At 35.1% G+C, this 22,813-nt stretch overlaps 1 protein-coding gene across 1 annotated transcript in view; it reads right to left on the bottom strand.

Moving 5' to 3' along the window:
- Positions 1–22,813, bottom strand: part of LOC125226901 (homeobox protein aristaless-like) — a 159,765-nt gene that overhangs the window by 30,857 nt on the left and 106,095 nt on the right.

The raw sequence follows: 22,813 nt of genomic DNA on the forward strand, positions 1-22,813 counted from the left end.
AACCTGTGATATATTGTTGGATAAGTATTTAAAAATTAATACAGGTTTACTAAAATCGTTTTTTGATAATATTAATATTTTCAGAAATAATCGTTCCTAAAGGAAAAAAAATGTGCCCCCCCTCCCTCCCCTGAACCATATGTTTAAAAATCACTAAAGTAGAAATTTATAAAGACTTTCTAGGACAATTGTTTTGAACTTGATAGGTTCAGTAGTTTTTGAGAAAAATACGGAAAACTACGGAACCCTACACTGAGCGTGGTCCGACACGCTCTTGGCCGGTTTTTCAAAATAAGTATACACAAAAAGTATTGGATCGGAGACTTAGGAGTTTGGAACTGACGGATCAGGGGTTAGGAGTTGAGTGGTTGGGCGTTGGAAGTAATGGGATCGGGTTAAGATGATTAAAGGGTCGAGGAATGGCGGGGTGGTGGTTCAGTGTGCCAATTTACTGTATGTCTATTTTATAAATTTTAACTAAATGGCTTTGTTATGTTTTGGTAGGTACCTATATTGTACAATGTGGTGAACTGGATCAAGAAGCTTTTTGATTCAGCTTAGGATTATATTTTAATGATAAGTTTTGTTCCTGTTTTTGCAATTGCTTTATAGTAGTTATTATGTTTATTTTTTTATTAACTGCACGATAGCGATAGTTTAGCGTTTTCGCATAATTTATCGTAATTAATTTTGTACGATTATGTAAACTAAGTTTGTAGTTTCTACTATGCTACTTGCAATTTACCAAATATCTCTAATAAATTTTATTGAACGGCTTTTGAGGATTTTAATAGATTACTTGGGCATAATATACGATATATATTTGTTTGGTGTAACAAAATCATGCTTCGTAATTTGTACGCAAGTAAACTATTAAAATTCACAAAAGACGTTTAGTAAAACTTATTAAAGATATTTAGTAAATTGCACCTAAGTAGGGTAGTAGAAACTACAAAGTTAGTTTAGTAATTCGTACAAAATCAATTGCAATCAAATATACGAAAGCGCTTTTGTAAGTAACCTATTAACTTCCACAAAAGCCGTTTAGTAAAATTTATTAAAGATATTTAGTACATTGCACCAAAGTAAAGTAGTTAAAATTACAAAATTCCTTTAGTAAATCGTACAAAATCACTTGTGTAAAATATGCAAAAGTTATTTAGTATATATTACTAGAGTTGTTAAGTAGAATTAACTTAAGAGGGGGTAGAGCAGGGAGAATTTTCAGAATCTGTCAAATTACCCCATTACACACACAAACACCCTTCACTCACACTACCTCAATTTACTGTGAAAGGTCAGTGACCCTTAATTTTTTTTCAAGAGTGTTATTTTGAGTTTGTAGTCAACTACTGACCTCCTTTGAGAAATTAAAACTGTAAAAAAGGTAGCATACAAGAAGACAGAGAAAAAATACGCATCATCTAGCTTTCCTTCTCTGTTCATGTCTCATGTGACTTAAATTTACCTAAATATGTAGATAACGTTCCTTATTCAATTGATTGTTTATCTAGGTGTATTTCAAATTACTTTGCACTACATTTTGCGTTACTTTTCTATACTTAGATTAAAAATCGTCAGCCTGCCTATCCCCGCAAACATTATTCAAAGACGTGTGTGAAGGGCTAAAGGCCGATACCTCCAGGCAGACAATTTTATTATGGTCGCGTGATAAATGATAAAACATCAGCCCTATCACACTATTTGTAAGTGCGATAGGGACGGCCCGATGTTATACCATTTATCGCGCGACCATGATTGCCCTGCCGGTCTTCGGAGGCCTGTGCTGTGCATTACGTATATGCGGGGTGTATTAAAGACTAACAGACAGGTACTTTATTCTTTTTGGTCGTTAGGTTTTTATCAATTTATCATTTATTTTGATACAAAAATAAAGTATGTGTATAAAATAAAAACCTAATGAATAGAGTACAGCTAGCAGCAGTCATGTCAGAGACACAAAGAAAGACAGGGAATATCGACGCATATCTTATCTTATCCAATACTGCCATCGCCATCTGCATCAGACTCTTGATCTTACCCAATTTCCGAGTCCCTTCTCTTAATTTCAGTTCCTTGAGTTGAAAATGTTGAAACTCATACTTAGTATTAAATAAACCACAAATACATATAAAAATCACAATATAATTTTAAATTATGGCTTGGGCCCTGTACCAATTGCAGTCGCCACGTCTGTAAGGCCCCTTGTAGTTTCTTTTAAATGGCTAAATACCTAGATGTAATTTCATACACATCTGTGATGTAATGTAACTGAAAATTAAAAAACATCGCTCAGAGATAAGGTTCAAATTAGCATGTCAAAAAATACAGTGCAGTCAAGATACCATCAAAATACGAAAAAGCATATGTCAATGTCAATATCACTGCCGTATGCCGTATTTCAGGCCATAAGGGCTGTTTTCTCAAATATGAAAAAATCTCAAAAGCAGAACTTTAAATACTATTTTATGCAACAGGCGTTTAAAGGAGATCAAAAAAGACGAGTGGCGTGGGTAACAATTTGAGGCGAAGCCGAAAATTGTTATTAAGACGCCACGAGTATTTTTTGACTCAGTTAAACACCGTTGCATACAATACTTTTTTTACGACCATGCACTTAGTTTTTAATAGGTTTCTGAATAACTTTCGTGAAATTCACACTGTTTCCTGTATTTTGACGCAAAGATTTGCACTGTCAGCTCAGCTGCCCAAAGCATTCCCGCGCACGCGCGCCGTATCGTTATGAGGCGTTGCCATGGTTACAGAGCCAAACAATGCATTTTCAGTTTTTTCGATACTGCGCGCATGCGCGGAAAGCCGGCGGACACTGGCTTTGGGGAATAGACTTTTATGTAGGGTTTTAAAGATCTATGCACGACCCTGTAAATGACGAATAATAGTTCGGGAGTAGAAAAAAGACTTTCTAGGAAAATTATTTTGAACTTGATAGGTAGAACAATTTTTAAAAGTTGTACAAAAAAAATCTGAACTAAGTTTGTAACTATATGAAAAGCATTTTTTATCTTAGATTGCATATTTTATATGCATATTATCGTAACGAATTTTCTTTCAAATAAAAAGAGAATTATTAGAATAGGTTGACGGTGTCTACCGTAAACTGGGGTTACATTGACCAATTTGGGAATTTAAACTTCTCTAGCTTCTACATTTAATGGGTATTTTTACGCATTAAATGTAGGAGTTAGAGAAGTATAAATTCCAAAATTGGTCAACGTTACGTAACTAAGGAAGAAAAAAAATGGGACCATCAACTTTTTTAGTCTTTTCCTGCTAAAAATCTAAAAAGGTAACAAAATAAGTGATATCAGGATTATTGTTTTCTGTCACGATGCCTGCACGTATGAAATGTTTCTTTTTAACCCAGTGGTTGACTGGTAGAGAATGCCTTAAGGCATTATGTCCACCATTTGTACTTATTTTTTTATGTGCAATAAGGAATAAATAAATAAAATAATGTACGCAGAAACAAACGATGTGATCAAACATAAACTGACATTGGGGTTACTTTGATACACTATATATTTTTTTTAATGATAATCGAATGTAATCCCTTACAAAAGTATTTTATGTCAAGAAAAGATAAAAAAAAATGGTTCGCAGTCAAATATTACAACTCTTTAATGCTATTTTGGGGTTACTTTGATCAAGAATAAAAATTAACATCTTCGAAAAACCATTTTTATTTGCAATTATTTCAATATTTATCACAAGAAGCGATCAAATTATCAGCCTCAACAAGTACCGTGACAAAATCAGACAATAATTAACTATGTGTCATTATGGTCAATGTTACCCCATGCAAGTGATCAAAGACACCCCACAGAGTAAATCATTAGTAGTAAATACCTAGTTTGACTTTATGATACAAAATTCAATACAATGGTATAGCTGAACACATTTCTGGCAACCTAATATTCACCTTTTACTTTAATACCCACTACGTTAGCTTAGAAGTTTATTTAAACATGAAAAATAGCAACAAACTATGCTTATATTTTGACACATTATCCGCACTGCCCACGACCATACTTACTTATTCACCGCGTCAGAGCACCATCTAACTATAAAGGTTGGTTAAGGGTTATCATAATATGTGTAGATTTCATTACCGACCACTCATAACATATTAAATCCTTATTTTTTGGTAAAATAAATATAATACGCTCGTGACAGGTCATATTTTGTTCGCAATCCGAAAGAGTCAACCCTTTTCCCTATTCACCCCCTTCCCGACCCTATTCACTCCAACGTTAGGGTGAGCGAAAATTACTAAATAAAACGACATATTTTCAAAGACAAACCGAAGTTCACACTGCCGGAAGATTTTTTGTGTAAAAAATTAGCATGGCACATATAAAAAACTGCTATCGACGTTCAAAAGTCGGTTTTGGCCCTATTCACCATAAATTACGTTAGTTATACCCGTTCCGACCCCATGAACCCAAAATCTTCAGAAAACGATGTACTATGTAGCCCAATTTTATTTGGTATTTTGGAGGTAACTAGTAAAAATAATTTAGTTTTACAATTGTGCGAAAATAGATTCTCATTTGGCCGGTTTTTTTAACCTGGCCTGGTGGCCTAGTGGTAATAACGTTAGCTGCGTAAGCTGAAGACCCGGGTTCGATTCCCGGCTCAGCCACCGTGGGCCTTGTCGTTTTTTCTTTCGTGTATGATATCTATTTCAATATATGTGTGTATGTATGTGAACACTTTATTGTACATAAGACAAGTTAGGACATAAAAAATAAAACCGCCTTCAAAAATAAGCGCGTTACAAAACACGGAGAAACTAAAAAGCAAAAAATAATAAACCTTTGAATTCAGATTTCTTATCGGATTGCAATAATCTAAACATCCAAATTATAAACAAATCCATTAATTTTGTAGTCGGTACCAGACCTGTTCATCGCCTTGCTATTTCCTGTTTGCACCACCCAACCATACGCAGGCTGGCACCGACTCCAAAAATAATTGATTTGTTTATAATTTGGATGTTTAGATTATTGCAATCCGATAAGAAATCTGAATTCAAAGGTTTATTATTTTTTGCTTTTTAGTTTCTCCGCGCTTATTTTTGAAGGCGGTTTTATTTTTTGTTAAAAAGTTTATTTATTTGTTGATTTTTAGTGGTTCCTATTGATATTCTATGTATCAGTCCGAATATATGTACAGTAGTGAAAGAATTATCCTTTAACTCCAAACCATTGAGGAGTTGACCTTCCATCATCAGCTCAGCCACATAAAGTTATCACTATCAGGCGTAAATACTGGTGTACCTTTGAAAAATACACTAAAAACATTACATGTGCCTATAACATTTGAAGAGTTCCCTCGATTTCTCCAAGATCCCATCATCAGACCCCGACTTGGTGCCAATGGGACCATCTCGAGGTTATACCTGATCGAATGAAAAAAAATTTTGAAAATCGGTCTATGATTCTCGGAGATATCGAATAACATACATACAAAAAAAAAAAAACATTCAGTCGAATTGAGAACCTCCTCCTTTTTTGAAGTCGGTTAAAAATACAGTATAGTTATGATGTACAAAGGCGAACTTATCCCTATAAGGGATCTCTTCCAACCTTTGAGCGAATTGAAAATTTATTATTTATATAAACTTGAAAAAGAACAAATCAAAAATGATTCAATAAAATAATTTTATTTCTTCTCTAGTTGTATAGTTTCATACTTATGATTTTTATTTTAAAGTAATCCGTCTATATTATAGCAACCATGGGTGATTTTTGCGGACTTAAGTAGAAACGTGGAGGTAGACAGAAGTGTGATTAACATTTCTAAGTGTTAATTTCTTGTATCTAGTCTAACTACGAAGCAATACATTGACGTATAAATTGCGTCCATATACAGAGAGGTCATTCATAAAAATACCACTTTAGGTAAGTTTCCGACCCTAATCAGCCCCTTCGTAAACCTATTCACCCCCTTTGCGACCCGATTCCCCCCATTCCTGATCCCATTCACCCCTCAGGCCGCGGATATTTATTCATCCCGTAAAAATTCCCCAACACAGTTGCATCGCTTTCTTCATGAAAACCATTATAAAAATGAAAATATGTCTTATGATTTTCTGTTATACATAAACTTTAGAAGTGTATACACATTCAAAAGGATAATGAACGGTTAAAATGAGTAAAAATCCAATAAATTTGAACGTCAACTTTGACAGACATGAAACTGTAAATAAAAATGTGTGGCTTGTACATTTTCACTGTAAATAACACATTTTTTTTCAGTAACATATAGTGTATAATACTTTTCACTCAACAGATAACTGTTATTGGCCTAAGACTATGTAAAAATACCTATGTAAGTTGAATATTTACGGCTGTTGTCCTAAATACCAATAATAATAATAATAATAAAAACATAATATATTATTTTCCTACTTTGATTGCGGAAAAGAGAAGGAATATGTCAAGAAATATAATAACATTATGAAAATGAAAATAGTTTATTGATACAGTGAAACTTATGATTAGACATATGTTACAGTAGGTATTACTTATAGTTAAACACTGCTAAATACTTATTTAAAATGTAGATGTTGCCTGTAACACCTGCACAAGGCTATGCCTGAATCGCAGGATGTCACTTTTCCTGAATTGCCAATTAAAATGATTATGCGCTAAAGAAAACTAAATTAACCTAGTTATGTAAATTAACTTAATGTAAGCAATACTAAGTCTACTACAGAGACAGTAAGTATACTATGCTACAAATTTTGTGTCTATTACTATACTAATAATAAGGATGTTTAATAAAACTAGATAGGACAGGGAGAGGAACCTTTAGAAGGATGGGTATAAGTTACTTTAAAAGTAAGAATGTGTGTGTGTAATGTGTGTATGTGTGTGTTTGTGTGTGTGTGTGTGTATGTGTGTGTGTGTGTGTGTGTGCGCGCGCCCATATGTGTGTGTGTTATAACGTTAATATTTTTTCTGTTTCACCATAGTTCAAAGTGCTTAACCATATTTTAACTTTAATTTGGGCTTCCCTTATTGAAGAAGTTTTAATAATTATAATTATAAAAATTTTAATTATATACCCCCGGAACCCTTTTCACCCCAAATTACGGTATTTATTAAATTGTCATTATGTAAAATGTCGGAAACTACGGAACCCTACACTGACGCGCTCTTAGTCGATTTTTCTTCTTAATGCTATGTAAGAGATAATAAAAAATTACACCTCCCAATTTATAATAAGTTTTTTTTTGCAAAAAAAAATATTTATTGCTCCGAGACATTTCTAAAAACCCCTGACTCAATGGGGATACGACGTTTCATAACAGAGTTCCTATGATCACCTTTCTGCTCCATCATCAGATTAGCTCCATGATACCATAATATTGCATTGTCACTTGATTTACATATGTGTGCAAAATTTCAGCTCAATTGGAAACCGGAAAGTGGGTCAAATTTAGCTTCTACGTTTTGACTCAAACTAACATACCTACTAACAAGGCAAGTTGAATAAAAGCTTGTACCTATAAAGGCTTCTGATACTAGATTTGCAATAAGTTTACTTGTCATAATTTAAGAACAGATGAGACAGACATATCCAATGACACAAGTCTATACCGATTTCGTGAACTGTCAAATCACCTCATACAATTTACGGCTGTAAGGCAACCAGGTAGGGTTTATTATTGCACTTTAATTACATATTAATGATTTCTAGCCCGTAAGATATATATTTGCTTTAACAATGGATAGATATTTATGCGGGTGAGAGTGTAATTTCGGTTTTTATAAAGAATCAAATATTTTTAAGCGACCCGATCAGATATGTATGCGGATAAGGACCCTCCCACATCTACCGTCTTGCGATCGTAGCGTCGAGCCAACTGTATGGCTAAGCCGCGCTGACGCGGCGTCTTTTTCCATACAGTTGGCCCGACGCTATACGCTCGCGAGACGCTAGAAAGAGAGACGATGTTTTTGCCGGTCACGGAGCATCACAAATTTTTTCCGGGAACATGTCGTCAAATACTTATGGCCCCCTATAGAAAATCAGATATTTTTGCACGGCTATTCATAGTCATTTATGCTGGTCACCAGCTGGTGTTCCATGAATATTTGGTCTAGTTGAGTGGAGAATTGCCATTCAAAACAAGCGCTTTGTAAACAACGATGTATTTAGGTGATTTATAATTATTATTGTTTTCAACTTACGGTTACGTGTTTGCGGTATGCACAAAGTAAATCTTTAATGAAATTGAGTAATTTTTTTATATACACAATTAAATTTGAACCAGAAGCACTATACCTATACCCGCTCGCATTCCCCTTTTTTTTCTATTCTAAGTAAGAATCGATTAATACGTATCTGAATATGTATGAATAAATTAAATTGTAATTGTTTACATACAACCTGTGAAGTTTGGTTGACAAAATTTGACGTAGGTACTGTCATATATATATTTTTAAAATGACGTACTGTTAATACCAGCGTAATGAAAATGTATTCCAATGAGTAAAACAAAACATGAAACTTTTTTCAATTTAACCGAACTAGAATGAAATCATTTATACTCATTCGGTTGTGTTCGTTATTTTCTTTAATAATGTGATATATTTTTATTTATTTTTTATGCACAAGCCATGCACCTTTAAATTTTAAATGAGATTGGATCTCCACCTGACATATTTGATTTACCCTATTTATTTTGAGCACAGTTTTACACTGGTATGGTTTTTCGTGTACGTACACCATTTTCTGTCAAAATATTTGTCAAATTTAATTGTCAACGCGGAGCGACCGGCGACACGTCTGCCTCCGATGAGCCGCTCACGGCATCTAATCGAAAGGAGAATTCTGACAGCAATGGCGAATGTATGGAAATTTTACGATAGTTTAAATTTAAGGTAAAATTTCTTTGTAGCCTTTGAGAGGAAAAATATAAAAAACCTCAAAACTTCTAGTCCATTTATCTGGCTTTTAGAATCACTTAATGTTATAACTAAAGTATTGAATTTTTTTAACAAAGTTTACTAAACGGCGACATACGTTTTTCTCATTTTAGGTCAACTTTGCGTGGGTTTATTTATTATACCTTTAATAATTAGAGATTCCGAATAGTCAAAAGTTGTAGACACACTCTTTAAGATAATAACTCCATTTATTTTATTTCATTTAATTTAGAAATGTGAGCAGCATTTGTTAAACGCCGAATGCACTTTTCGAGGATTTCGTACGACCCCCTCTTAAGTTATTTTCGTAACCTATACATTCCTTAGTTTAGTAATATCTACAAAAGTTCAATGCGTTATGCATACGAAAGAAACTTAGTAATTATTACAAAAGTATATTACTTGATCCTACTAAACAAGTTTAGTGATATCTACGAAAGTTCAGTACGCTAAACATAATAAACAAATTTAGTAACTATTACAAAAGTCAATGACTTAATTCAACTAAAGGCGTTTAGTGATATTTACCAAAGTTCAGTGGTAATACAGACTAAAGAAATTGGTAACTATTATGAAAGCAAATTAATTGATTCCACGCAAGACGTTTAGTTGTATCTATCAAAATTATACGTCATACATTTTTTTGACCGCAGCGAAGCAAGGGCTACGTTTTAACTCAAGCAATTTGCTTTTGTATGTCCGGATGTCTCGCTCTACAGTTCGCATTTCCCAACCGATTCGCGTGAAATTTTGCGACCAGATTGTATGACTCAATAAAAATTTTTTGTCGTCCCAGATTTTGGAAATTGTTAAAAATGACAAAGTCATGGGGCCTCACGCCTTAATTTTTAGCCGTATCGATATCTTAAAAGTCTCGTCTTTTAGATGGGATACCCCCATTTGCCAGAATTTCATTTGCCATAATTTTATTTGCCATCCTATTCAACAATCATAATATTGTTTCTCATAACAACTTATGCCATAATCATTGTTTACTATATTAATTTAGTGCCAGAAACTTTGTTTCCCATAAAGTCAGTTTCCATAATGTCATTTGTCAGAATAATCGAAATCCGTAATTACCACATTCCATACCATCATTTGTCATACAAATTAGCGTCCAGAAAAGTCAATTTCCATAATGTGCTTTGGCAGAATCGAAAACTAGACTAGACTACCAGAGGACTAGAGAATGAAACTGCTATCAGAAAGTAGGTTAGGTTAGGTTAGAACTGTGACCCCCTGGAAAATGAAACTGCTATCAGAAAGTAGGTTAGGTTAGGTTAGAACTGTGAACCTCTGGAAAAGGAAACTGCTTGAAAAGTAGGTTAGGTTAGGTTAGAACTGTGACCCCCCGGAAAATGAAAATACTATCAGACAGTAGGTTAGGTTAGGTTAGAACTGCGACCCCCTGGAAAATTAAACTGCTATCAGAAAGTAGGTTAGGTTAGGTTAGAACTGTGACCCCCTGGAGAATGAAACTGCTGGAAAAGTAGGTTAGGTTAGGTTTGAACTGTGACCCCTGGAAAATGAAACTGCTATCAGAAAGTAGGTTAGGTTAGGTAATAATATGGGCAACAATTAATATGGCAATAATTGCTTATGGCGTTTGAATATTCTATGAAACCATATTATTGCACTTAATAATATGGCTAACAAATAGTATGGCATTGTATGATTATGGAAGGTAATATTCGGATAAACAACGAGTATGTCATATGATTTTTATGGTAAACAAATCATTCGGGCAAATGAAATTCAGGCAAGTTCTAATATTATGTTAAATGACTGTCGGGCAAACAATAGACAACCCTTTTAGATGCATGTATATAGAGTGCTTGACAAAAAAATCAGACGTTTTAGAACACAAGTTTAGACGGTAGATGTAAAAATATGTAATTTTGCATGAGAATAAGCATTTTAATTTCGCCAATCTTCGTATGTGTTATGGTGGCTCAGTGGTAAGTCACCGTGCTTTTATTTCAAATTTCTAATCACCAAGTTCTGCGTTCGAATCCTCCAGGTGCCATAATTTTTGTATTTTTTTGCATTTGAATTTTATATTAATAATTATATTTTAACCAAATAAGCGATATATACATTTTATATACATATAATCATTTTTTTTAGTAGAAAGTAAAATCCTGTTTGCTTGTTGATCGAAATTTGCATTTTTATGTCCGTATAATATTTTCCTCTATTCAACCGATTCTCGTAAAATTTAATTATGTAACGAAACTATTTATATTTATTTTTTATGATCCAGTGTTTAATAATTTTGAAGTACAAAAAAAACTTATTATTTATAAATAAATGTAGTGCCGAACATGGCAAAAATAAGTACTAACCAATTTGATTATAGAAAGGATGAGCTGAAATAATTATGATGCCTCTCCTACAACGTCACGCCACAATATTCTCAGAGATGGCGTTAAACAGAAGATAAAAACTTACCTCGGAAAAATCAACAAAATTGTGTTTGACTAAAGAAAACGGAGTGGAGTCCCTCCGCGCGGCATAAGTGAAACTTCGTAACATAATTATGATAGCTGTCGGCAACAAGAAGAAAAATAATAAAAATAAAAATACAAAAAGTTTTGCATTTGCCGGGAATCGAACCTAGAAATATGACTAGCGTGAGGGCAAAAATGTACCATGAATGACACTGCACCACCGTGGTTTATACTAAACAGTGCGAATTTAAGTGTTATGTGCTGCCAACTTTCAAATAACTAGATTGAATTAGTGAGTTGGCGATACATCGTAGTATTTAAAATAGTTGGGTTAGGGTTTTCTTGTGACCCTTAAAAGCGAAAATAGGAAACTCACTTCGCGGGCTAGCGTCGACACGTTTACAAAACAAAAATTGATAACTAAACGAAAATGGACGACGAGGGGCGAAGCACCCACAAGGGGGCTCGGGGCGAAGCCCACCGTCAAAAAGCCAACGTAGTACGTATTGAAAATAAATTAGGTTAGGGTCTTTTATACGACCCTTAAGAGTGAAAATAAGGGGGGGCTCGGGGGACGCAGCCCCCCGAAAAAAAGAAAGACCAATTAAGTTTCCAAACTAAGTAAGGTTAGGGTTTTCTTGTGACACTGAAAAGCGAAAATAGGCAACCCACTTCGCGGGCTAGCGTCGACACGCTTACAAATCCAAAATTGATAAGAAAAACAAAACGGACCACGAGAGGCGAAGCATCCACAAGGGGGCTCGGGGGCGAAGCCCCCGCCAAAAAGAAATACCAACGTAGTACGTATTGAAAATAAGTTAGGTAAGGGTCTTTTTTACGACGCTTAAGAGAGAAGATAAGGGGGGGGGGGGTTCGGGGGGCGCAGCCCCCCGCAAAAAAGAAAGATCAATTGAGTATCCAAACTAAGTAAGGTTAAAGTTTTCTTGCGGCCCGTAAGAGGGAAAATAAGGGGGGCTCGGGGGCGTAGCCCCCGCAAAATAGAAATACCGATTAAATATCCAAACTAAGTAAGGTTAGGGTTTTCTTCACCAAAAAGAAATAACACTTAGTACGTATTGAAAATAAGTTAGGTTTTGGTTCTCTTGCGAAGTTTAAGACCGAAAATAAGGGGGGGCTCGGGGGGCGCAGCCCCCCGCAAAATAGAAATACCGATTAAGTATCCAAACAAAGTAAGTTTAGGGTTTTCTTGTGACCCTGAAAAGTGAAAATAGGCAGCCCACTTCGCGGGCTAGCGTCGACACCCTTAGAAATCGAAAATTGATAACAAAACCAAAATGGATGACGAGGGGAGAAGCACCCACAAGTGGGGCTCGGGGGGCGAAGCCCCCCGCCAAAAAGAAACACCACGTAGTACGTATTGAAAATAAGTTAGGTTAGGGTAAACTTGCGAAGTTTAAGATCGAAAATAAGGGGGGGCTTGGGGGGCGCAGCCCCCGCAAAATAGAAAGACCAATTAAGTATCCAAACTTAGTAAGGTAAGGGTGTTCTTGTGACCCTGAAAAGCGAAAATAGGCAACCCACTTCGCGGGCTAGTATCGACACGCTTACAAATCGAAAATTGATAAATAATCCAAAATGGACGACGAGGGGTGAAGAAAGAAATACCAACGTTGTACGTATGGAAAAGAAGTTAGGGTTTTCTTGCGGCGAAACACCCACCCGGGGGCTCGGGAGAGGGGGGGGGGTAGCCCCCACGAAATACCAACGTAAAACCTATTGAAAATAAGTTAGTTTAAGGTTTTCTTGCGACGAACAAGAGTGAAAATAAGGGTGGGGGGGCTTGGGGGCTCAGCCCCCGAAAAAAGAAAGACCTATTAAATATCCAAACTAAGTTAGGTTAGGATTTTCTTGTGACGCTTAGAAGCGAAAAGCCCACTTTGCGGGCTAGCGTCGACACGATTACAAAACAAAAGTTGATAACAAAACCAAGGGCAGGACTATGATGCTTGCCATTTTATCACGTATCTACGCGGATAAAGCATCCGTCACGTTGTGGCAAGTTAGTCAGTGTGAGATTGACATAATTATGTCTTATCCACATTGATAAGTGATAAAAGTGCAAGCATGATAGCACCACAGTTTTTATATGTTAAATGCAGTAATTGCCGTTAAGGGCTTGAGTTGAGTGCCTATAGCGTACGAGTATATGTCGCTTGAAACTGTTGCTGTCATGAGGTCACGACTTGACTGCGATAATCACTAATTAGCTTTCAGTTGTGCGTTCTCTAAGCATTTCGCGAAGGTCTACAGCTCCCAGAGCCACTAGTTTAAATTGAGTTATTTTTACGAAAGTTAATTCGTACATGCTACGAAAGTAATTTAGCGAAAAACATAAAACCTTTTGGCAAATTATGAAATCAATTTCGTTAATGACACAATATAAAGTTCGTAAAATTGACTAAATATTTCTGTCAAATGTAGTAAATTGGCGTGACTCCACAAATGATTAGTTATACCAAACTACTTTTGTAAAGTCCTTCACGAAATTAGTTTTGTATATTCCATTTACTAAACTAGTTTAGTAAAAAGCCGACCAAAGTATGTTTGGTAAATTTGACAATATTTGTGTGTAGGTCCTAAATCAACACATAAATTTCGTAAAAATTTCGTAAAATCAACGAAACTATTTTTTCAGTGTTGACGTTGCTTCCTGGCCGCGGTTTGATGACACTGATTCGGATCGCTTTCAGACCAAGCGGGGAGTTAAACATGGGTGTATTCTTTCGCCACAACTGTTTGAACTCATTGGGGAACACATAACGACAAGGGTCTTGGGTGATGAAGATGCAGCCTTATGGATAGGCTGGCTACTTGTCAACATGTCTACTCCTTGCGAATAATACCAGTACTGTTTGTGCTTAGTAGGTATCACCGTAATAGGCACAAACAAATCTGAACTTGCTATGATATGCAAATCGAATCTGTCTCCAAATGAATAGATCCAAGACCAAGGTAATGTTTATGCAAATGAGACTCGTTAGTCCGGAATGGAGAACTGACAGACCTGGATAACGTACAGGACACCACCGCGTACAGCTATTGTGAACGCTGTGATAATACCTTTGGTGATCAGAAGAGTCAGTTCAGTTTTTTTTGTTGAGATCATAAAATATTTGAGTGAGATCACAAAATTTGCGGCTAAACGGCAAAAAAAACAAAAGGACTAGATGATTCACTTAAGCAGCCAAAACCATGCTTATACGCCCCCTGGTCTTCTGTTCACTCCTGTAGTGGCTCACAGCAGATCTAATATTTGTATCTTAAAGTTCGAATTCAATCAATCTATTTTAATGGCGTTTTAACGGTCCTTTCTTTCTATCACTCTCAAAGGTTCGCTACTCGTGTTCTTGATGGATATGGAATGCCTAGCAAATTCAAAGCATGTAATCGGTTACAGCTTATCTAATATTATGAGCATTATGACACGATAAAACAGCAGTAAAACCCAATGAATAGCCTTTATACCCGCATTGCGTGCTGCGAAGTGCGTACGACTAAATTAGTTTTACATAATTGGCATAATTGCAATATGGAGCAACAATTTCTCAATATGACATAATGTTTGTAAAGCGTATGCAGGAAATAACACGAACTTCACACTCTTATTGACTTTCGCGTTTGCTTTAGATTTCAACTGTAAAGCCATAGCAGTAGCGCGATTTGTGTTTGGCGAGTCGAGTGAAATGCGAGGTTGCGACAGTTGCAAGTTCAAACGTTCCTGAGTAAGATTGCGTGAGATAAAAATGCACTAATTATATGGAGGAAATTCACAAATTGCCGGTTAGAATCCAGTATTTCTGTAATGAAATATGGGTGTCTCGTTTTATCTCTTTGTGAGTGACAGCGACAGGTTTGGTTTACGATTATAGGCAATATGGTGATCGGTGAAGACGCAGAATTTCTATCGGTTTTGATATGCTCTATTTATCTTGTCTACTTTGTTGAATTAATTTATTCGCGACCGTTCTTTTGGCTACCGTATTTTAGTGCAATCATTTTCAATGTCTGCTCCAAATTTTGTCTATTATTATCAGACTCATGAAGTTTTTGGCGTTGAGTTAATTTGTATCGTAAATTAATCTGCAAAGATATTTAACTTGAGTCAGACCAAGCTAAGTTGACAGCGATTTAATAAGATGACAGTCTTTGCAAGTGCTTGTTAGATTAGAATAGTAATACGTAAAGGAATATCATAATTTGATAGAGATTTGATTTTTAAAGAAACCTTTAATAGTACATTACTACAGAGGCCGGGACAATGGGGGTTGCCGGCCGAAGACATATAGACAGGATAGGTCTGAGGCGGGCAACCCCATTTCCCGCCGAGGTATGTATAGTGCTTTTCTCAAACATCATCATCATCATTCCCTTGCCCTTTTCCCATTATTTGGGGTCGGCGCAGCAGATCATCTTCCTCCATTTCTCTCTATCAGCCGTCATTTCCATACTAATACCTTTCACTCTCATATCGTTGTTCACACATTCCATCCATCTTTTCTTAGGCCTTCCACTACCATTGTATCCATCCACTTTCATATTTACCACTCGTTTTATAACATTGCTTTATAAAGTCTACTGAAAATAGTAACTTTGGATGGCTGTATCTCCTAAACGGTGCGTCGTAGTGCAAAAATAATCGAATTTTCGTTCCCCTTTGATACCCCGTATACGCTTATAAAAAAACAAAAAGTTAAAAAAAAAATAAAAAAAAACGAAATTTTTTTTTTGTATGAAAACGCACCCAAAATCAAATATTGTCTAGGGCCCGTACCAGTTGCAGTCGGCACGTCTATAAAGCCCCTTATAGTTTTTTTTTAATTGGCTAAATACCTGGATGTTATGTCACAATTATCTGTATTTGGAAATTAAAAAAGAGGACTTTGCCGGCCTTGGCCTGCAAGGTTTGTATGAAATTCCATTATCTATGAATCGTCCTAGCCACACCTGCAACGTCATACTTCGCTGCCAATTATAAGGCACATAACATCAATATTTCATACCATGTTTGAGAAAAAGTAATTTTAACCAATCATTGTCACTTTGAACTAGGTCTGACTACCTATGCCATACATAAATTTTCCGAAATTGCATTTGTCAAAATTTTATCTCTTTCTTACGAAAACAATTCTCTTTTTTATGAGGATAAAATTTCACCCTTCATTTATACACAAGTACAAACTGACAAATGCTTCCAAAAACTTAAAAAAAACCGCACTTTTTTGTAAATGCTCATTTCTATTATGAAATTGAAAACTTCCATTCCATAAATACGAAAGATTTTCTAAATAGGTATTTCGAAACAAAGGCAGACAAATTGGTAAGCCAACGTGACTTGCAAACAAACATTGCTAAAGTTGTATTGCATTATATGTCCGAAAGCAATATATATATTTTAATAACTTCCTTTCATTACAGACTAGTTTTTACTTAAAATAAAAATAGCCAAGCAATAGTAAATCAACTGCAACAGTAAAACTTACGTTTTATAATTCCCATCTTCAACACAACACAAACTTAAAATTCAATTACAATCGGCTCATTCTATAAATACAATGTACATAGACAACGATCGCCCGCGCAGGTTTGCTTGTGAATGAAACAAACAATCCATGTTTCTGTAATTACTTGATAAGGAATAATTACTCGTAATTAGATAATGCAATTTCCGTTCGTGCCGTCGTATCGCGATTGGATTACTTGTACTATATATAGAATTTGATAACGGATTAATTTAAACAGGAAATTTATTTTTAAGTCGACTGACACCAATAGCGGTTTTTGAAACAACATCATATGCAAGATTAAAGTAGAAGTATTTGTTTAGATTGTGAGTTTCACAACAGGATCCCACGTGTGTTTTAATGACGACTTGTTTTTATATATGTCGGAGAATGACCAAAATGTGGTTTAAGATACGTTTTATGACGCTATATTTGACAAATAGAGCAAACAAGGGTTTTACAACTTTGTACAACCTGGCTGGTATTCGACTGAGTTCTGCCAAAACGTCACAGAGGACGCTACTGTCTAAAAGAACAGAATCGAAAAACAGATGATAAACAGATGATTGGAGGCTGTCAATCGATCTGCAGGAGAAATGGTTGAGGAGTGCTGGCGTTGTTGGAGATTCTTCGGTCTAATCCGGCAGTTTGCTCGAAATAATAGGCGGGATGTAATCTATAACGTAATTTAATGTGTAATCGATTTTGTGAAGTAAATCCTGTGAAATGGACATGGTATTTCATTGAAAAGCTCTCATAAACAACTACAACGGGTCCTGACAACGGTTCTGGTATGATACGCCCACGATCCGACACACATATATATATATATATATATATATATATATATATATATATATATATATATATATATATATAATTTGATAACGGATTAATTTAGACAGGAAATATATTTATTTTTAAGCTTGACTGATGCCACTAGCTGTTTTGAGGCGGCTACATCATCATATTTATCATCATTTATTTGCTTGCCCTTTATCTCAATTAGTTGGGGTTTGCGCAACGTGTCTTTATTTCATATGTCTCTTCTCTATCGGATGCGGGATTAATTATTCACTTGTATTCGTTTCATATCATCTCTCACACAGTCCATCCACCTTTTCTTTGGTTGGGACGGCTAAATAATGTAAGGTTAAGGTACAGGCGTGTTTAAGTTACGAGTTTCATAATAGGATCACACGACTGTTTTGATGCTTAGGTACTCATGAATCTCATGATTACTTGTTTATATATAAAATTTGAAAACGGATTAATTTAAACGCGAAATGTTTTTTTCAAGCTATTGGGGACGGTTTATAAGACGGCTTCGTAATGTAAGATTAAAGTACGAGTGTGTGTTTATGTTGCGAGTTTGGGAGTTTCATAATAGAATCCCCCGAGTGTTTTAATGATTACTTATTTATGATATAGAATTTGATATCGTTGGGTTTATCGAAATGTAAGAGTGCAGTGAGTTTCATAATAAAATCACAAGAGTTTTAATTTACTGTTGAATGTTGATGATTGCTTATACGTTATTTTGAGGAAATAAACAAGGAAATTTCTGTCCTTTTTCAGTACATTTTCTTACATTTATTTTAGCTTATTTATTTTACACCGGAATAGGTATGATGCAATTTATTTAATGGTATGAAATAATCTATAATTAAATGATTAAAGAATGTAAAATCAGTAATTTAACAATATCGTTTTCCAGTAAATATGAATATCCTTCCTCTCACACAATGTATGCATCCTCGGTCAATTTGATTTGAGATGAGGTCGTACATAAGTGTAGGATATATATAATTGCACCATTTAAATTAAGATTGCTCAAATTGAGCTTAATAAATGTTACATTGTAACATAATTACTTAAGTCAGATTTGTGGTTTTCTGTGTCGAGTTATCCTTACATTATTCTTGCGTTTATTATCGCTATTAAATCATTACTGCCAAATTATGCGCAGTTTATAGATACATTCTGATTATTCTGAAATATTCATGAACATTGAAATGTTTCTTGAAAATTATACGAAAATTTAAAGCAAGTTTCCATTCAGAATCTTGAGGAATGAATAAGAAAACATTATGAATAACATGATACGTAATGTAATATGATATATAGGTACGTAGTTCATGTCATGTTATTCATAATACTTTCTTAGAGTCATACCTGCCCTGCCTTCATTAGGTATCGGTAGAAAATATCTAGTCCCTACGATCTATAACGATATGCCATCAGAATTAAAAACTGTAAGAATGACAAAACAAACGTTTAAAAAGAAACTAAGTATCTTCCTGTTAAATAAACTAAAAGATAAAATACAACCTGTATAAAATGTAATCACTGCAAATTGTATCTTTATGCTGTACGCTTAAATAAGAGAATTAACTCCCTACTTCATGTCATAATAGATAAGAAAATATTAGTTTGAACTGTAAAGTAAACGCTGTAAGTGTAAGGTAAACGCTGAAACGCATAATTGCTAGATTAAGAGGTAATCGCTCATAAAGCGCATGAAGTAAAGGGTTAAGGTAAGCTAGGTTTTGGCTACGCATACATGCATCGTATACGTATATGTACATGTGTGTGTGTATGCGTAGCAAAAACTTATATATATATATATATATATATATATATAAATATTATACATATATCTAAAAACTACGAGGTATTTTAGCTTGATAAGTGTATGGGAGCCTCGTCTGCCAACAAACCACAAAGTGGTTTGGCAGAAGATATGTAATAGGGTTAAGCTTTACGTTCTGAATAAACGTTTTATTTATTATTATTTTTTTTATTAAATAGTTAACATGAAATTTGGTTTGATCATTCAAGTACTTACTTGACTATATTTGATAAGTGGCTATTTAATAACCGTGATTTTACACATGACTTATTTCAGACAATGTTTAACTTTTGACTGGCGGTCTATCTCGCCGCGACATTCTTTAGTCATTACCTATACTTATACTAATTAGAAATTGTTGATCTATGTTCCGGCGAGTTACTGTCGCTCCAATCATGTGCTACCAACCATAGCTTATCAAGACAAAAAGTTACGTTATTAAAACTTGAAAGCAATTCGAATAATTCGACCAATAAATCAAGTTAAGATACATTTGAGTGTGAAGTAAAAAAACCGTTGATTAAACTAAATTATGCAGTTGATTTAAAACTGAAGTGCGTGTACGAAATTACATATAAGTATTACTTAAAGTTACTTATACTCATCAATTACTAGTTAAAATAATAAATAATCAACGCTTCTTATATTGATTTGAAACAATCCTTGGAATTAAATTCAAATCATACGGACATTGAACTTATTTGTAATTATTTCAAGACTTTTTGCACAATTTGAGTGAAATCGATATTTTGTAAAACATCGAAAATTAAATTACTTTAAGTATTATATTAGATACTGGACAGAAAGAGGATGTGACTGTAATTAATCCTTAAAATATAGTGTTATTAATAAAGGAACTTGTTTTTAACCCCCGACGCAAAAACGACGGGGTGTTATAAGTTTGACGTGTCTGTCTGTCTGTCTGTGTGTATGTCTGTCTGTGGCATCGTAGCTCCCGAACGGATGAACCGAATTGGTATTCGTTTTTTTTGTCTGAAAGCTGAGTTAGTCGGGAGTGTTCTTAGCCATGTTTCATGAAAATCGGTCTACTATGTCGCGGTCGGGGGTTTTTCCAAATGGGATACAGGCGTGATTTTATGTTGTTCTGTTATGTTATGTTGACTTATTAAATAGAAATTATGTTTAATCATAACTACTGTCCATATATTTCATCTAATTATGTGGTGCTTTATTTCGTGCACTGCATAAAATATTTTAAGTGTAGGAAACTATTAGCCTATTATTAAAAAAAAACCAAAGCTATAATTGTTACAAATACTGATTGAACTGAAAAATTGTTGAACTTATTTTGGCATGACCTTGACGATGGATAACGCCGTGTCTTGCGTGGGCGAGGGTCGCGCGACCGTCGCCGTCGCGTCTCATACTTCCATATCGATAAGGTTTGATTTCGTATGCGTCGCATCGCCGTCGCGCGACCATCGCGTGTGTGAGTTGGATGGTGTGTTCCAAGATCTATATTACACAATTTAAAGTAGGCTCCAGCTGTGGAATGAGCTCCCTGTCGAGGTATTCCTGATGAACTGCAGTACGGGGTTCTTCAAAAAAGGAGTGTACAAGTTTCTAACGGGTCGGCAACGTGCATGTGACACCCCTTGAGTTGCAGGCGTCCATAGGTTACGGTGACCGCTTTCCATCGGGCCGTATACCTGTTTGCCACCGACGTGGTATAAAAAAAGGTATCGAGATTACATAGTAGGGACTTTTATTTGCATCGAACCATACCGGATTATGTATAATTATTTAATTATATAATTGCTGGCATTGTCGGTTCATCGGGATCATTCGTAATATGTTGCATTGGATTTTACAAATTACACGATGATTTCATTCTTGTAATTATTATATTGTGTCAGGTTATCATCCTTTTGGCCTTTGTGTGTTTTCCTTGAAAACAATTAAGAGGCGGGGGTTCCCAAACTATTTTTGTGACAAGCAACTCACAAGTCAACTTAGTGAAGTTGAAAATTATGTTTTCTCAAACATGGTATGAAATATTGATGTTATGTGCCTTATAATTGGCAGCGAAGTATGACGTTGCAGGTGCGTCTAGGACGATTGATAGATCATAGAATTTCATACAAACCTTGCAGGCCAAGGCCGGCAAAGTCTTCTTTTTTAATTTCCAAACACAGATAATTTTTAATTTCCAAACACAGATAATTGTGACATAACATCCAGGTATTTAGCCAATTGATTTTTATAAGACTGGAAAAAAAACTATAACGTTTAGAAAAACGCACGTAATAGAGGGGCTTTATAGACGTGCCGACTGCAACTGGTACGGGCCCTAGACAATATTTGATTTTGGGTGCAATTTCTTTTTCATACATATTTTGTTAGACCAAGTAGAAAAAAAAAAAATTTTTTCGCCCTTTTTTTTTTTGAATTTTTTTTTAACTTTTTGTTTTTTTATAAGCGTATACAGAGTATACGGAGTAAAGGGGAACGAAAATTCGATTATTTTTGCGCTACGACGCACCGTTTAGGAGATACAGCCATCCAAAGTTACTATTTTCAGTAGACTTTATTTATTTCATAGGTACCATGTTTGAGAAAAGCACTATACATACCTCGGCGGGAAATGGGGTTGCCCGCCTCAGACCTATCCGTCTATATGTCTTCGACCGGCAACCCCCTTTGTCCCGCCCTCTGTAGTAATGTACTATTTCTAAATTCTTACTAAAATTAGGAAAATGCATTTGTTACTGCTACCGGAAATTATGTTTTTGAAGCGAGAGTACTTAGGTACTTTATGTTTTAATTTTTATTTCATTTTTATTTATCTATTCAAATAACAAATTGCAACTTACAGCTAAAGCACCTTACAGCTAAGCAGGGGCACACATTGGAATACATTGCAACAATTAGGTATAAAATAAAGCTTTAACAATATAATTTATAAAACGATACACTGATATTTAATAAACGCATACAGATAAAACATAACTATGGGATGGTACTCTCAGTCATCCCTCTTGCATTCTATTAAATAGTACATATAAGTACACCTTGGGGCAATACAGATGATTTTATGGAAAACTAGCATTTACCCGCGGCTTCGCTCGCGTTAAATTCGAAAATTGCGGAATGCTCCATATAAACTTCCACTCCTCATTTTAGGGAAGTGGGGGATTAGAAAGAGACAAAAAGTAGCCTATGTCACTCTCCAATCTCTCCATCCCTTCAAATATCTCCACTTAAAAGATCACGTCTATTCGTCGC

The sequence above is a fragment of the Leguminivora glycinivorella genome, chromosome 6, assembly GCF_023078275.1.
Source record: "Leguminivora glycinivorella isolate SPB_JAAS2020 chromosome 6, LegGlyc_1.1, whole genome shotgun sequence".
NCBI lineage: Eukaryota > Metazoa > Arthropoda > Insecta > Lepidoptera > Tortricidae > Leguminivora > Leguminivora glycinivorella.